Genomic DNA, 14,462 nt, shown 5'->3' on the forward strand with positions numbered 1-14,462 from the left:
CAAGTCTGGCTAGACCAGAGGATGTACACTGGTACAGATAGGAACTGGAAACACAGGGAATCCAGGGCGATGATCCCTCAGGACCAGTGGTGTGAGTGGCAATACCAGGAGGGTGGAGGGAGGGTGAGTTGGAAATGGGGAACCGATGACAAGGATCTATATATAATCTCCTCTCTGGGGGATAGACAATAGAAAAGTGGGTGAAGGGAGACGTCGGACAGTGTAAGATATGACAAAATAAATAATTTATAAATTATCAAGGGCTCATGAGGGAGAGGGGAGCAGGGAGGGAGGGGAAAAATGAGGAGCTGATTCTAGGGGCTGAAGTGGAGAGAAAATGTTTTGAGAATGATGGGCAATGAATGTACAAATGTGCTTGACACAATTGATGTGTGTATGGATTGGAATAAGAGTTGTATGAACCCCTAATAAAATGATTTTTTTTAAAAAGAAAAGCTTGAGAAAGACAGCAAGGAATGTAACATTTGAGCTGTGGTTTGAAGCTGTTTACTAAGCAGAAAAGTAAGTGGGATAAGAGCCAAAGACACTAGGGAAAAGTAGAGCGCCTGAGCCGACTTAGGAAAGCAGAGAGCTTCATCTCTTCATGGAAAGGACTGATGGAAAACCAAGGATATGTCACTTGTAAAATCTAACCTTTTTTCTTTATTTTTGATTCAACTCTAGAATTAGTTGTAATTGAGTTGTATTGGCTGCAAATTGACTGAAAGCCCGACAGATGTAAGCATATAAGGAGTTATTTATCTCACACAAAAAACAATCACAGCTAGAAACTCTAGGGCTTTCCTTCCTAGTTTTCTTAGAGTGGGCTTGATACAAAAAACAAACAAACAAAACAAAAAACCTGGTCGCACCCCATTTTCACAGCTGTATTCCAAAGGAGAGGAAGAAATAAGGGACAAAAGTCTCACCATCTCTTTCAAAAAAGGGGTTTCTAGAGATGTATCAATGACTTGCTCTTACAGTTCATTAGCTAGAATTGAACATTTCTACTGCTAGACAGTCTTGGGAAGTGAGTAGTTTTACCTCCAAGGAAAATCAGTGAATGTATTAAACTGCATGGGAAGGAGCAGCTAAGGTTGATAAATTTTGAGTTGTGGAGATTATCCTGGATTATCATCCAGGTGGTCCAAAAAGAATCCTGGAATCATCTTAGTAGAAGGAAGCAGAAGAGCAGGAAGCCAAGAGATGGCGTCCTGAGCAAGAATCACTGCTGACTTTGCATATTGAGAAAGGGCCAAATGCCGAGGAATGCGGGCAGCCAGCCTCTAGAAGCTGAAAAGGCAAGCAATCAGATTCTCCCTGAAAGCCCCCAGAAGAAATCAACCCTAAAAATATGTTGATTTTAACTTTGTGAGGCCCATTTCAGACTCTGGACTTTCAGAACTGTAAGATGATAAATTTGTGTTGGTTTAAGCCTGCAAGTGTGTGTAATGGCAGCAACAAGAAACTAGTTAATTCCAGTGTGTGACTTTTCCCTGCAGCTCTGGATGGATTGGTTGGGAGAGATTGTCCCTAGGCAAGATGAAAAAGTCCTGTTGAACTGTGCTCAAATATTTAAACTTGATCCTCGAAGGACCAGGAAGCCACAAAAGGATTTTAACTAAATGAGGCAGTCAGATTTGCATTCTGAAATAAGAGTGTGGAAGGGATTAGAAACTTTTAGAAAAAAAAAAGGCAAGGAGATATCCTGGATTTCTTTTTTTTTTTAATTGGGGGAAGTGATCATGAAGGCTTGATCTAAAATAGTGGGAATAAAAAACAGGGACAAGAACATGAATCACAAAATATTTATAATCCCGAATTGACCAGATTTGGTAAATGTTTATATGTGTATGGGTGTGTGGGGGGGGAGATGTTAGGCTGAGAAACAAAATTATATATGTATAATCATATATTCCAGAGAAGCAGAAAGAAATCCGTGTCAAGAAGTCATTTTATAACAAGAATGCTTCCCAGCCCAGTCAAACTCAAGTCTATGGGTCCAATGACAGCCGGACCCCTCTTCAGAGTCACGTGGCTGCAGACCAATGACACAGAAAGGTGAAGTGGGGTGCAGGGGGATCACAAGTTGGTTCGTGCAGAGTCGCATGGATCCAAGGTCCGTGAGAACATGGCAGGTGCAGACAGTTCAGAGGTTGACTTCCAGGGTCAGCCACCCACATGGGGCCACCTCTGGAGGCAGACACAGAGCCCCAGCAAGCAGGAAAGGGAAGGGCCAGAGGAAAGGAGAAGTTCCCAGGTTCTCTCTTATAAGAAGTCCACACTCCCAAGGAGGCAGCATCAGGCTGTGACCTGATTGGTAGGCTGGACTCCACGCCAACACTTTCACACAGGTGCAAGTTGACATAAAAGCTAACTGCCGCAGAGGGAAAGGGAAAGGGAGTGTTTGAGAAAGATTTTGAGGTTTTCTATCTCAGATCATTGAGGTGAAGCCCAAAGGAAGACATCTTTTGGAGGAAATAATTATGTTTACTCTTGTCTTGGCATTGTTTATAGAACATCTCGGAGGAGGTATTTAGTAAATAGTTATGTTTCTTTCCTAGCAGTGCCATAACAAAGCACCACAACATGTGTGGCTTGAAACAAGAGGAATTTACTCTCTACTAGTTTGGAAGTCTAGAAATAAAAAATCTAGGTGTAAATGAAAAATCTGTTCCTTCTTAGGGCGGAGGGAGAAGAGTTTTCATGACTCTCTCCTCACGGGTGATGGCAGGCACTCCTGGGCATCCCTTGGCTTGTAGATGATTCACTACAATCTGCACATGGCTTTCTCCCTGTGTGGTTTTGTGTCCGTGCCTCTTCTCATCTTACCCTTGGCCATCTGAACTTGATTTCATCCCCAAACAGCCCATTCCAAACAAAGGTCACATCCACAGGCACCAGAGTTAGGACTTCAGCATCTTTTTAGGGGAACCATAAGAGTAGTTGACCATGAGTTTAGTTCTCTGGAGACAAGTGAAAGCCACAAGTAGCACAGAGTTTTGTACTCGATTTCCTGCTGAAGTATTTATAACATCAACCCAATGGGAACGCACTGTGAGAAGCACTCAGCCCACACACTCACGTGAATCCCGGGCCTTCCGGAAGCGTAGGACCACCATGCTTTGTGACCATGCCATGTCTCCAGTCACAGGTCCGCTTTCATGGGTGTATGAAGATGGCCCCGAGGCTGAGGGCCCAGCAGCACTGCTGCAACCCCTGTTTGTAGTCTTTGTGCCCTAGTGCGTGGTCATTCAAAAACTATTGGATGGATAAGTGAATGAGTGAGTGAGTGAAAGAGGATTCAACAAAGTACCCTAAAAGTCCAGGCCGTGAAAGGGCCCCCATTTTACATGATAAACAAAAACATGGTGATCACTGTTCTGGAGCTTGCGTAGCCACGAATCATGGCCTGACTGCCTCGGGGAAGCCCTTGAACCAATACGGTAAGCTGCTCTAACATGACGCAGGTGTCCCAATCAGAGCCTGCGCCAGGAGCCCCACTGGTGACTGTGATGTATTGATCTGCCACCAACCGTGTTTTTATGACAGTTTGCTTTGACCTCCCACATCCTTTGTAGAGCTCTGTGTCTCGGCATAGGGGCCTGGGAGGCCCAGAGGTTAGGAGTTGGGCTGCAGTTGGCAAGGCCCGCCGTTTGTAACCCCCAGCAGCTGCTCGGGAGAAAAGGCCCGGCTTTCTACTCCTGTAAACAGGTAGAGTCTCAGAACCCCAGCTCTTCCCCGTCCGATAGGTCCCTATGAGTCAGTATGGACTCGATGGTGGTGAGCCACTCAGTAAATTGGACACCATTATGATCTCCGGCCCATGGTCTGTCTCACCCACCTGATGGGTCTCTCTAGTTATCGTGTCCTTGACCTGCTTAAGACTAAATAAAGGTTCTCCTCACATAAACAAAGGAAACCAGTTTTGTTCAGATGGGTTAAAGAATGACTTGTAGAAAGAAAGGAAAGCATAGTGAATGATGGGGGGAGTGCGGAGTGGAGATCCAAAGCCCATTAGTAGGCCACTGGAGATCCCCTTGCAGAGGGGTCTCGGGGAGGAGATGAGCCAGTCAGGGTGTGATGTAACAATGATGAGAAATACAACTTTCCTCTAGTTCCTAAATGTTTCCTCCCCGCTCCCACTACCATGACTCGAATTCGACCTTGCAAGGCTGGCTAGACCAGAGAAGGTATACTGGTACAGATAGGAACTGAAAATACAGGGAATCCAGGATGGATGAGCCCTATAGGACCAGTGGTGTGAGTGGCAAAACAGGGAGGGTAAAGGGAGAATGGGTAGGAAAGAGGGAACCGATTACATGTAACTGTGTGTGACCTCCTCCCTGGGGGATGGACAACAGAAAACTGGGTGAAGGGAGACGTCGGACAGGGCAAGATATGACAAAATACCCATTTATAAACTATCAAGGGCTCGTGAGGGAGGGGGGAGCGGGGAGGGAGGGGAAAAATGAGGACCTAATGTCGGGGGTTTAAGTGGAGAGAAAATGTTTTGAGAAACGATGTACAAATGCGCTTTACACAATTGATGTGTGTATGGATTGGGATAACAGTTGTATGAGCCCCTAATAAAATGTTAAAAAAAAAGAAAAGAAAGAAAGGAAAGCCACCGAAGGCTTGTAAGATCGAGGAGGCTTTCGGAACAAGATTCGCCCCCTCCATCGATTTTACACTGTGGTAACGGCGATGACAGCAGGAGCTGGGCTCTCCGAAGGAGAGAAACAAAGGGGATGGGCTCCCGTTTGCTCACCAGCCCCTCTGATGCATGGAGCTGCATGGAGAATGAGGTCTGAAGCCGAGAGGTCAGCCGCAGTAGAGCTGAGGGGAGACACCCACGAGGCTCCAAGCCACAAAAGGTCAGACCTCAGGCCCCAGAATAGAACAGACTTATGTTTAAGAACGAGACAGGAGACCTATGAACCAGATCCGCTCTACTCAGGGGCCCAGATGAAAGGTGGTTGGGGGCGCAGATGCCCACGGTGGGATCGTGCAAAGTTACAGAAAACACCAGCTCCACTGCTTATTGTTTGACTGACTTCATAGACTGAGGTGTGTCTGGATTTTTTGAGGTCTTGACCTCTGTTGTTTCTCCTTCTTGAGCCTCTCAATCAGCTCATGGTTCAGATGTAAATTGCCAAAGCAGCCCTACGCAAACTCTGCTACTGGACAATCTTGGACAAACTGGAAACACAGGTTCCAGCCCGTTCTTGAGCAATCGTGGTGAGGCCACTTCATCAATGCCGAAGATTAGCAAAGAACATCATGCCTGCCTGCCTATTTCTTCCTTCCTCTCAGATCACATCTTTGAAAGAGGCCCTGGCTATTAAAGCTTCATGGGTTTGTCAGCATATCCAAGCCTCTCCAACTCTCTCAAAATAAGCTTCATGCCATAACCTCCCCTGCCTTTGTGTAATGATCTTTCTCTCGTGTCCTCTCAGCCAAGGTTCCTTCTGCATCATTCAGGGTGCCAGCAGGACCCAGCTGGTGTGCTCAAGTTACAATAATTGGAGGAGGGTTTAATAAAGGATTATTTACAAAGGTGTGGGCAGGATGTAGAAAAATTCAGTGCATGGTGGAGAACTCCAGATCTAGCAAAGCAGAACTATTGCCACTCCCAGGCCAGAGAGGAGGGAGTGTTGTGGTCATTGGTTGAATGAATACAACAGACCTACAAGGAGGATGTAGGAGAAACAAAGCCCACATCTCATTCCCCTTCTTCCCACCTAGCTCCTTCCCCGGCTTGCCAGAGGCCAAACGAAATGGAATCTGGGGGAATTTGTTGATGGTTCCCACACACCCAGTGTGAAGAGCAGAGAGGCGAAGGGTAGAGAGACAGAAGTAGGACACCTGGCTACCTCCCTCCCACTTTGCCTTCACTTTCCATTTAAAACCACCTTCTGTCCTCCATACTCACCTGAAACTGCTCTCAGCAAGTGCACGGTGGGTTTGCTGGTTGCCAAACCCACAGGATGTCTCAGGGGTCTCTGCTGCCACCCCCACGGATGAGCACTTCCTCTTCTTTGAAACATTGCTCTCTTGTCTTCTGTGTTACCACTTTCTGCTTCTTAAATGGTCCCTTTTCAGGACTCCTTGCTGCCTTTGATTCCTCCCCACCTGTTGAAGGCATGTGCTCCCTGGAGTTCCATCTGCAACTCTCTTTCCCCATGCTTTTCCCTCTCACATAGATCCTCTCACATGGTGCATGGGGCTAAGTGCTTCTCTGATAAAAGACAGTTCAGGAGTTCAAGTCCCCATTGAAGGGTGTGTGCATGAGAGCAAATCTCTTCTCGCTCTGAAGGAAAAAAAAGCCTAATGGTCTACTTCAGAAAAATCAACCACTGAAAACCCTAGGGAGCACAGTGCTACTCAGAGGCACCTCGGGGCCCTCCTGAGGTAGAATTAACACAGTAGCAACTGCTGTTTGTTTGGGTGCTTAGTTTGGTTTAGTTTTAAAATATCTGGAAGATTTTCAAAACCATGTCTTGATCTCCCCTGAACCTCAAACTCAATTTAGTCTTCATGTCAATGTGCTATCTCAACTGGAATATCTCATCAGCCTTCAAACGCTGCATAACACAAACTAAGCTAATTTCCCACATTGCTGCCTGAATCTACTCCTCCTTCTGCATGCGCTGTGCCACTTAGCTCCCCCGTCATCAATTCCATCCCTCAGGCAAGAAGTCAGATAGTCCTTCTGGAATCTTTCCTTATCAAAGCATATGATGGACAGTAGATGTTTGTTTGACCTCTCCCTCGTGGTAGTTTCTCTTCTTTGGCTAGCCAGAGGTCAGATAAAGCCACACTGTTTATTCAGTTGCTTTCTGGAAAGAATATGAGAAATATGAAAATAGAAAGCTTGTAATCCCACTTACTTTCAGCCATGAAAATTTGATCTTTAGATAGGTTTAGGCCAAACCTTCCAAGAAAGTTTTGAAAAAATATGCCCCACCCAGTGCTTTGAAGTACTCAGGAACCAATGGTCTTTGTCAGAAGCTGGGAAAAAAATCTGGAACCACGAAGAAAACTCCTCTCTGGGACTGAATGTTAAAGGGAGCCTGTGAGCAGGCTGAAATGCTTGCTTGGTGACCACCTGGATCTACTTGTTGAGTGGAAGTGGGAGAAGTGCAGCAATAAAGATATGAGTTGAGTTTGGCCACTGACACCTGTGGACCTGGTTTACAGGGGGGAAAAAGAGAAGACAATAGTGTTGACTGGTCTAAAGTTCATGACCTAGTACAAGGGGGCTAGGCTTATGAGTATTTGTGAGAGCCCATGGTCTAAAGGCAAGGCGACCAATGGGTAGCCTGGGGAGGCTAAGTGAGGCAGCCCACATTGAGTTGACCAGAACCCTACCAGATGGAGATTTTTGAGCCTGTGAACTGGTGCATATTGTTGCTGACTTTATGGATTGCCTGTACTGATTTAACTTTGCTTATGGATGCAGACTTCACAAGGTTCCAATTGGAATGAAGATTCTTCATGCCAAAAAATATGATTGTCTCCTCAGAGCACTGGGTTGATGTAAGTGGGCAGTATAGAAATTGGATACCCAAAATTGGGGGGATAAAGGCATGAAGTGGTTGGCTTATAAACTTTCATAGGTGGGGAAATATATTCATAGGATTATAGGATTAAGGTGTAGTTGTTACTTAACTGCAATTGTTAGGCTAAAAATTTGTGTACAGGTGCCAAGTTGGCAGGGGTGGATTGAGATAGTTGAGGTTTATTGTGCCAACCTGGCCAATAAACACATGGGATTAATTAAGAGCGGTGAGAGAAATGGCTCAGGGAGCCTTGCCTTTCTAGTTCTCTGACCTCTTGCTTTCTGATGGTCGGACCAGGGTGCAGCTGCCTTAGCCAGTTTCCTGATTCAGCTGGCAAGGTTCATTTCCTGCAAGACATCCCTGAGGAGAAGTCACATGGACATACCACTGGGTGCTGGAGCTGCCATGTGGAGACCCCTGCCAGCACTGAGATGCTTACACACTCATTGATTCGTCTTTCTTCCTGCAGTTAGCATCATTGCATGTGTTTTGTGGGATGGAGGAGGACTTTGTAGATTGATGTCGGACATATGGGTTAATGTTGGATTTATGGGCTTGGGCAGCACTGGGTTGGATGCTTTCTTAATGTACACTTATCCTTTATATAAAACTCTCTCTTTTGCAAATGAGTTTGTGTGGATTTGTTTCCCTAGTTGACCCAGACTAACACATTATGGTTAGTGTAACACATTACACATCCAAAAATGTTGAAGGAACACTATTTATACTGGTCTGAACCTGTAAACAAAACGTCTAGTCGTCGATGGGGGGAATAATGGAATCAACTCTGGTAGACCTTATGGAATATTATGCCGTCAATAAAGATAATTACTTAGAGCTACATTGATTGAAATGGAGGGGTTTCTATAGGTTTTATTGAGAAACAATGTATGATCACATTTCTGTGTATTGAACAATGACAATATAATCTTAAAATATACACAACTATATCCCCTCCTAGATTGTAAATTCTTGAGTACAGGAATTGTATCTTATTTACCTTAACTTCTCCATTCCCAGGTTGAGCATACAATAGATACTTGATAAAATAAATTTTAGTTTAATTAAAGTCATACGACCGTCGTATTAAAAGAAAAATTACTAGAACTTCCAGCAAGCAAAAAATGTTAGAACTCAAAGGGAAAGGGTAATAAAAGCTAATGTGCAATAATATGTAGCCAATAATTAATGTCAGTTGGGGTAGTGAAGAATGAGCCCTGATTAATGGTTGACTACCAGCCAAAAGGTCAGCAGTTCAAACCTAGTGGCTTATTTGGTGCATCCATCTGCTGCCATAAAAATGATAATCTTGGAAATCCTCCGGGTAACAGCAACTCTACTCTGTCCTAGAAGGTCATTCTGGTCAGAATTGGCAGCAGCAAGACTTTTTTCGGGGGGTGAAGAGGAGAAACCCTAATAGAGAGCGCTGGTGGCGCTGTTGAGTAAGCACTGGACTGCTCACCACAAGGTTCAAAACCATCAGACTCTCCTCGGGAGAAAGGCGACGTTTTCTGCTTGCATACAGATTTACAAAGCCTGGGAAAGTGTCTATAAGGAGGAACTGACTTGATGGCAGTAGGTGGTAGTAATAATATAGTAAGAACTTTTGAGAGAAGTAAACAGAGGGATGTCAGAAGAATCGATGTATTTGAATTGTGGTGTGGAAAAGGAATATAAAATATAGTGTGGACTTCCAAATGAATGGACAAATTAGTCTTAGGGAAACTAACCAGAATGCTCTTTAAGAGCTCTTTGAAGCTGGACTGCAGCTCCCTTAGGTGGGACATAGGTCATTAGAAAGACCAACAGCTAGAAAAGGGCTTCCTCTTTAGCAGAGTGGAGGGTCAACAGCAACAACAGCAGGCTGAAGGGAGCCTTCAATCAGAGGGGTTGACCCAACAGACTCAAGAGTGGGGCCAGGCGTAGTGACGACCATGAAGATGACACCGGGTCAGGCAATGTCTTCGTCTGTGACACAGCAAGTGGCTGCAAGTCACAGCGAACCAGCCAGAAGCAAGCAAGCAGACGGGCTTGGGGTTATGGGAGATGTAATAAAAATACATGTAATAAAAATATGTTTTTATTTTACATCTTTCCCTTTTACATTTTTCCGTATCCAGGCCACAGAAACGTAAATGACTAAGAGTTCTACTTTATGGCATGAGCTTTTTGGCGTGTCCCTTAATCACAATTAAACGTAGCTGACTCGCCACAGGGTGGAAGTGCAAGAATTAGGATTATCTAGAATTAGGACACACATCTTTAAATGAAGCAAGGACCATTATCTCCAAGGGATCCAATAGAAAGTGTTTCTGGTTAAAAAAAAAAAGAAGAAGATTCCACCTAGCTATTGTTTTTATTATTCAATCTAGAGAAGCAAAGCTAATTAAATCTTGGTCCATACTCAGAATTCAGCAGGGAAAATCTTGAAGGGGAATGATTTAATTAAAAAAAATAACTTTATTGGGAGATTTACAGACATTATAGCAACCCAAAATTCAATTAGATCAACCATAATTGTGCAATTACTGCCACCATCATTTTCAAAACATTTTCTTTTTTTTCCTTGATCATAGTCCCTTTTTTAATCATTTTATTGTTGTCTCATACAACTCTTATCACAATCCATACATTGTATCAAGCACATTTGTACATTGTTGTACATTCTCAAAACATTTGCTTTCTACTTGAGCCCTTGGTATCAGCTCCTCTTTTTTCCTCCTCCCTCCCGAACCCTTGATAATTTATAAATTATTATTATTTTGTCATGTCTTACACTGTCCGATGTCTCCCTTCACTCACTTTACTGTTGTCCATGCCCTGAGGAGGAGATTATATGTAGATCCTTATAATTGGTTCCCCCTTTCTACCCCACCTTCCTTCCACCCTCCCAGTATCACCACTCTCACCACTGGTCCTGAAGGGTTCATCTGACCCGATTCCCTGTGTTTCCAGTTCTTATCTGTACCAGTGTACATCCTCTGGTCTAGCCAGATTTGTAAGGTAGAATTGGGATCATGATAGTGGGGGGTGGGAGTGAAAGAAGCATTTAGGAACTGGAGGAAAGTTGTATGTTTCATCATTGCTACACTGCACCCTGACTGGCTCATCTCCTCGAGACCCTTCTGTAGGGAGATGTCCAGTTGCCTACAGATGGGCTTTGCGTCTCCACTCCACACTCCCCGTCATTCAATATGATATGATTTTTTGTTGTTTGATGCCTGATATCTGATCCCATTGTCGCCTCGTGATCACACAGGCTGGTGTGCTTCTTCCATGTGGGCTTTGTTGCTTCTCAGCTAGATGGCCGTTTGTTTATCTTCAAGCATTTAAGACCCCAGATGCTATATCTTTTGATAGCCAGGTACCATCAGCTTTCCTCACCGCATTTGCTTATGCACGCACTGTGCCGTCAGGGAAGCATTGCTCCCATTTACTATCGCATCAAACTATCTTAATTATACAAATGAACTTATGCAGGTCTAACAGAATTAATAAGGTAAAACAAAGAACAGAATTTTTAGGGAAAATATTTTTTAAATGGTGTATAAGCCAAGTTTTTCAGCACTTATTTCAGTGCAGTTTTTGTGGTATAATTAGGTGCCTTGACTGATATTAGGGTCGGCTTATACTCGAGTATATAGGTAATATAAAAAAAAATTAAAGAATGAGAGGATGGTTATGTGTTTCATCAGTGCTATTCTATACCCTGGATATATCATCCCTTTCTTGTGGCCCTATGTGAGGGACTGTCCAATTATCTTACATGTGGGTTGTGGGTCTCCACCCTGTCTATGTTCCTTCACATCAGTATGATTGCTTGTTTTTGAACTTCTGATACCTATTCCCATCGACACCTCATGATCACACAGGCTAGTGTGCTTCTTCCATGTGAGCATTGTCGCTTCCCTGCTACATGGTCACTTGTTTAACTTCAAGCCTTTAAGACCCCAAATGCTATATCTTTTAATAGCTGGGTACCATCAGCTTTCTTCTCCACTTTCTTATGCACTCATTTTGTCTTCAGCAACTATGTCAGGAAGGTGAGTATCATACATTACATTTTTAGAACAAGCCATTCTTGTACTGAGGTAAGTTTTAAGTAGAGGCCCAAAGTAGAGTCCATCTGCTTCCTTGTTTTGTGTATAGATATATACAAATGTGCATTTATATTGTATGTATATTCATATACACCTATCTTCATATAGTTATATATACATATCAATATTTATACCTATATATAATTTTTACTTTTTCCCTCTTTTTTTGTTTTCTTTCCTCCTGCCCCACTATCATGTTTACTGATTGTTCACCTCTCAGATACATTTTACTTGATCAAACATGCCGAGGAATGCTACACCCTCCTCACATCAATTTTAGATCCCTCGGAAGGGAAGGTGGGGGGGAAGGAAGATGAGCGGATTCCGGGAACCCAGGAGGCAAGAGAATTTTGGGAATGATGAGGGCAACAAATGTTTAGATGTGCTTTACACAATTGATCTATGTATTGTGATAAATTGTATGAGCCCCAATAAATTGATTAATTAAAAAAAAAAATTTTAGATCCCTCATGATTCACCGGTCCCTGTTGTTATTGGCTCATTGCTCCCCCCCCATCACCACCTCCCCCTCTCCCACAGCCTCCTGGAACCATCAGTCCCCTGGCGGTCTCCCTGGGATTGCTTATCCTGCCTATCTTGTAGAGATCAACAGCACGGGGAGGGGTGTGTAGGGGGAAAGAGTGACCATACAAGTAGTTCCAAGTCTAACTGCTGTCCTGGCCCGGAGTCGATGAATCTCCCTCAGCTAAATGCTGAACAGGCCCTGTTGTAATCCATCCGTCCAATCCCTTTTCTTTCAGGGATTCACATCCCAGGACCTGCGTGCTTCACAGCACTTATACCCTTTTAATCCTCAGCATTTGTGTCTGGGGGTGTGCCTTCTACAAGATCTCAGGGCTCTTCCTTAAAAAAAAAAAAAAAAAAAGATTGAGACACTAGGCAAGAAGAAGCAAGGGTGGAATTTAGTAGCATAAACTATACAATGACTCAGTATTTTCATGGAGACGATGAAAGTCTGATTCTTTTGGGTCTTGAAAGCAAGGGTTTGACATTCTTTGTCTGGGGTTGGGGGAGGGGGCTTGGGGGGGTGTCCTTTCTGGCTATAAGCCAAGGAAGGGGTTTCTTCACCCTTTCTCTCGTGCTAAAGGCCGTGGTGGGAGCCTTCTGTCTTCCATCATTTACAGAATTTCTCTACTTGAAGGTACCCAAGGTTAGAAAGTTAATGAATCCAAAGCAAGTGAGCTGCCTTGCTTCAAGATCTGGCAGATTTGAAGGTAGGGTCTCCACCCCACCCCCACCCCACCCCTTGAGAGTCTCAATTAGATTAGTGAATTCCATGCTGAAGGTGATGGAGTAACCTCTGCCTTCTTAGTTCATTTGATTAATAAGTGGTACACACGAGTGACTGTAATTGAGCATTCGTAAGGACCCAGATATGGCCCATAGGTGTCCCTGTAATGCAGAAAATCTGCCTACAGAAAGGATTTGTCTTTTTCAGCCCCAACCACATTACAGTTTACTGATTCCTTTCATGGGAGGTAATTTAACCTGTAAGAAAATCTGAGCCTTCATATGTAATATAGCTGTAAAACATACAGCAAATGAGATTCTCACATCCGATAACTGGGCCAAGGTCCAGAGACCAGCTAATGGCAGAGAGATGCCTGGCATGCAGGTGTTACTTGTCCCAGGAGTGGACTGTGAGAGCATTTCAATTCCTGCCCCACTGGGACCACTGCTATCCAGACAGATGTATACCAGGCATTCTGTCTTCTCCTGGAACCCCGTGCTACCATTTGGTTCAATCCTTCGTAAGAGAATTAGGCAGAGACGGACACTGTCCTGAATCAGGTTCTGGAACTGGAACAAGTGCTATGAGGAAATTCTGAGATAACCCAGAAGTAAAACTGCTTTCCTTACTTTTCCCAGGAAACCAAACCTTGCCCAGAGCCCCAGGAGCGCTGCGTGTCTATCTCATTGTCCTGGGCTCGCTCACCGGCGTACCCTCAACCAACCGTGGCCAAGAGGTGTGGACTGACGAGACTGGGTGTAGAAGGGTCAGGTTTATTTCCTGGCGCTAGGGAAACACAAACCAAAGCGGTCGCTGTCAAGTCGATTCAGGTGCATCTCGATCCCACGTGTTCATGATTGAGTTGCGCTCCACGTGGTTTCCATACTTTCATGGAGAAGTCCTCAGAGGGTACCGTTTGTGCTCAAGTACTAACCTAAAATTAAGGTTGGCTGCTCAAACCCACCCACTGATGCCAAGGAAGAAAAGTCTGGCCATCTGATCTCATAAAGCTCACAGCCACAAAACCTTATGGAACCATTCTACCTGGTAACATAGTGGTCGCCATGGCGCAGAATCAACTTAATGGCAATGAGTTTGGTTTGGCCTTTTTTTTAATCTTGTGGTGTAGATTACCAAGCCCTTCTTCAGAGGTGCCAGAGGGTGGATTAGAACTGCCCAAGTTTGGGATAGCAGTGGAGCACACCTTGTCCCACCCAGAGTTATAGAATGGATTCACGTTTCCCATCACAGTGCTACACTCCCGGGACTGGAGCAACATCAGGACTCTGTTGACAAGCTAACAGAATGGACCACAATCTCATTGGAGAGAAAAAATATGTCACTAATTGATCCCAATCCCCTTCCATCACTGTCTACTTAAGAGGAAGAAGAGAGATTTGTTCCTATCTTAGCCATGGGTGCAGAGCAAGAACGCGTCTCTCAGTCTGTATACAAGCTCTAAGGTCCCCGGCTCTGACACATATATGTTGCAACTATACGTTGCAAGGGACCCAACTATAGATCTGTCACTGACTCTGACTAATC

This window comes from Echinops telfairi, unplaced genomic scaffold (genome assembly GCF_000313985.2).
Source record: "Echinops telfairi isolate 266 unplaced genomic scaffold, ASM31398v2 ScPeMD7_7468;HRSCAF=8506_0, whole genome shotgun sequence".
NCBI lineage: Eukaryota > Metazoa > Chordata > Mammalia > Afrosoricida > Tenrecidae > Echinops > Echinops telfairi.